The sequence below is a fragment of the Fukomys damarensis genome, unplaced genomic scaffold, assembly GCF_012274545.1.
Source record: "Fukomys damarensis isolate Sample0158 unplaced genomic scaffold, DMR_v1.0_HiC HiC_scaffold_24, whole genome shotgun sequence".
NCBI classification, from domain to species: Eukaryota; Metazoa; Chordata; class Mammalia; order Rodentia; family Bathyergidae; genus Fukomys; species Fukomys damarensis.
In genome coordinates this window covers 68,877,996-68,882,123 of record NW_022900936.1, presented here as the reverse complement: position 1 = coordinate 68,882,123, position 4,128 = coordinate 68,877,996, and positions in this window count along the sequence as shown.

The following is a 4,128-nucleotide window of genomic DNA, read 5'->3' as shown; positions in this document are numbered from 1 at the left end:
CAGAAGAAACTTCTAGGCCTGTTTTCTTTTGAAGCAAAACATATATTGGGGGCCGGGGATCTAGCTCAGTGGTTCCGCTGCCTGCCTTGCAAGTGCAAGGACCCGAGTTCAATCCCCGGTACCCCCCGCAAAAAACATATATTGGTACGTTTTAGATATCCATAATGATAACATCCATTGTAGGGAATTTGTGCCCATACCTGATGTATCTTGTTTCTTTTTTCCCCATTCCCCCTTCCCTTCAACCCCTGTTCTTCCTTGTTTACAAAAGCTTTGTTTTCATTTTTCCCTTCTTATTTTTTCTTGTTCTCTCCTTTCTCCCTCCCCTCTCCGTTCCCCTTCTCATTTGAACATTTACTTCCCATTTCCCAATAGCCATTATACATTTTGATCCTTATTTCCACTTTAGGTTTTACACACGGGGGAAACAATGTGGTATTTAAACATGCGTGTCCAATGTATTTCACTTAAAGCGTTTGCTCTCAAGGTGCATCTATTTGGCTAGAAATTTCTCAAGGTTATCTTTCTTTATGGTAGAATACTACTCCACTGTATAAAAAGAAAACCACATCTTCTTTACCTATTTGTTAGTTGATGGGCATTTTGGGTTGTTTCCAACATTTAGCTATTACAAATGGTGCTTCTACAAAGATGGGTTTGCATATATCCCTGTGGTATGATTTTTTAGAATTCTCTCAGGACAATAGCAAGAAAGGGGAATAGCTGGGTCAAATGGGACCTCTAATCTTAGTCCTTTGAGGAATCTCCACATGGACTTCCACAGTGGATGCATCAGTCTACACTCCTAGCAACAGTTAAGGGTTCCTTTTTCCCAACAATCCACCAGCATTTGCTGGCCTGTTGTCTTGGAGCCATCTCAAGAAGTTTTTTTTAAAAAGGCATAAATTATATAAATCCAATGTTTCAAGAAATTTTATAGCTTACTAATAAAGATTGTATTTTTCTATGACATATAATGAAATCTTTCAACAAAAGACACCTTTGTGTTTGTTTATAAGCAAAGTAGGCGTGTGCATCCTATTTAGGAGTGCTTTTAGGTAGAGCCCTTTCTTAAAGGAAAGGAATGCACACAATGAAATAATATATCTATTAAAGCAGCGAGGCAACCCAAAAGGGCAGGGATAATGTTGAAGAGCCGGGCTGGAGATACAGTGTAGCTCAGTGTGTGCTGGTTTAGCATGCAGTAGGGCCTGGGTTCCACCTCCAGTCCTGAAATACATACACACATGCATACATACATAAAATGATACAGTCATTCAGGAAAATAATCTAGCATTTTCTTAGAAAACTAAACATGCATTTATCATATGATCTATCACTCATACTTGCAGGCATTTATCCCAGAGAAATTTAGACTTAAATTCACGCAAAAACCCCACAGTGCCTGGGAATGTAGTTTAGTGGTACAGCACTTGCGTGTCATGCACGAGGCCCTGGTTTTGATTCCTAGCACTGCTCCCCCGCAAAAAAAAAAAAAAAAAAAAAAAAAAAAAAAATCCCTGAATACAAATGTTCTTAGCAATCTTATTTTAAATAGAAAGAAAACTAGAAACAACCTAAATGTACCTCACTGGGGATGGATGAACATCCATAAATGGAGTACTCTACAAATATTTGATTCATGCAACAACTTAGATGAAACTCAAGGTATTATTTAGGCAAAAGCTTCATCCACAGAAAGTCATGTGTTATAAAAATGATTCCATTTATCTAAATGTTTCGGAATGAGAACCCAATAATAAACAGATTAGTGGTTGGAGGACAGAGTGAGTGGGAGGGAATTTGTGAATCTAGAAAGGTAGTATTAGTAATCTTTTGTGGTGACAGAATAGTTCTGTACCTTTGTTGTAGAAATTGTTACACAGACACATGCACTGGATAAAATTGGACTGAGTTACATAAACATGTACATGTAACTATGTAGGTTAAAAAATATGGTGAATACCAAGGAAGTTCTGCAATATAGTTAACAGTGATTTATCAGTGTTAACTTCCTGGTTTTGTTTTTGTTGGTTTTGTTTATTTTTTGAGACAGGGTCTCACTATGTAGCTGAGACTGACCTAGAACTCACTGTGTAGCCCAGGATGGTCCCATACTCACAGCAATCATCTTACCTCAGCCTCCCGAGTGCTGACACCATGCCTGCCCTCCTGGTTTTGATATAAAGCTTTATTAGGTGTCACCTATGTTGTTGCATGAATCAAATATTCATTCTTTTTATTACTACACAGTACTCCACTTATGGTTCATCCATTCCCAGTGAGGTACGTTTAGGTTGTCTCTAGTTTTCTTGCTTTTAAAAATAAGATTGCTATTAGAGTTTTATTCAGGTTATTATTGTGTTGGTAGGGGGCTTAGCTCTAGGGATCAAATCTAGGGCCTTGCACTAGCGGAAGGGTAAATGAGACTCATACTATATTTACAACTTCTTATGAGTCCACAATTATAAAAATAAGTTAGCTGAATGTCTAGGGCTGGTGTTTGGGGAGATGAGCAAGACAACAGCGGCTAACAAAGGGGCTGAGAATTATTTCCAGAAGTTTAACCTAAAAGGTGAAAACTTACTCCTCACCATCATTGGTCAGAATAATAGCGCTCTTTATTCTGTCCATTTTAGGCTGCTGCTTCTCAATTATACTAAGCAGAGAATTAGGTTTATCTCTAGAGGCAAAACCAACAGCCTTACCCCACTGGGTGTCATCTCTAGCATTCAGCCCTTTACAGTCATCACTTTCCCCATTGCCTAATACTGAGTATGCTTCTTTGCTGCCAGAGGTGTTTTTAATTTTAACATCTGAATTTGATGTCATTGCAGATGCTAAAAGTTGCCAGTAGGCTGTCCTCCAGATAACTGTCCCTTGCTCTAGCTTATATCACTGTTTTGTTGCAATTAGCATTCAGAGGATGCACTGTCATCTTATTAAAATTTATATTTTTCAGCGGAGAAAGCACATGGATAGTTGATTGTGGAACTGTGGTTTATTCTTGCTCTTCTTAGTTACCTGTGTCTAAATTAAGCTGAACCTTTGGGCCTCAGCTATTTCTAAACAGGCATCACGATTTACTAAGGTTAATGCCTGAGGGAACATTAACCTTGCAGACAGTAATCTAATTCAGTGTCATCACAAGTGCATAATGCGGGAGTTTGGAGTTTTGCCAAAAAGCACAATTCAAATGAACAGTCAGTTGGCAAGGGATGGGAAGGTGGGTGTGGACAAGGGAAGGAGAATTCCAGAAATGGTTATATAGATTATTTTAATGCCTTTTCCTCCCCCCAAAGGTTATGTTTAAGTATTGCAGAGAGATGCTAAAAACAAGAAACAAAAACAAACGAAAAAACCCTTCAGATCATTATGAAGAAAGCATAATGAGGGTGTTTCATCCCACAGAAAGTTCCTGATACTCATAATCACTCAACATTCACTAAGCATCTTTTGTTATCAAGCTGACCTTGTGCTAGGATGGGGACAGACAGGAGTAATTAATTGCAGGATGTCCAAGCACCTCAGGACGCCTAATAAATGTTAGCTGAATAAAGGCACCCTTAAGGAGGTCACGATTGGGCGAAGGTCATTTAAAGTGCTAAGGATGAGACAACTGTACAATCTCAGCTGCGTAGACCGTTACCACGTCTAAGCTGCCCTACAGCTGAAGTTTGGGTTCCAGGTGAACTCAGTACGCAATACTACGCTAAGAGCCTGCTCAAGAGTGTCCAGGACTGGCTTTCCTGATGTTCCTCTGAGGTCACACTGCGTCTCACTAACAAGGTTTGCGAGTTTCAAGGGCGCAGGGTTTCATCTTCCGGAAAAGGTGTCATCAGAGGTGGAGGGGGAGAGAGCTAGGTAAGAGGAGGATAAACGAAAAAGCCAAGAATTTCTGGCAGACAGCCTTTCACTTAGGTCCCCGCCCCTTCCACTTTCCCAGCCCGAAAGGCTCCCGACTCCCGACACCCCCACTTCTCCGGCGTCTGACAGGGCCTGAGGCTGCAGGTGGGAGCAACCCCCTCGTCAGAGAGGCCTCCTCATCCGCGATCTTCTTCCAAGCGCTTCCGTCCTGGGCCCAACGGGGGGATCCGCAGCTCGGGGAAAGTTCCCTTGGCTAAGCCG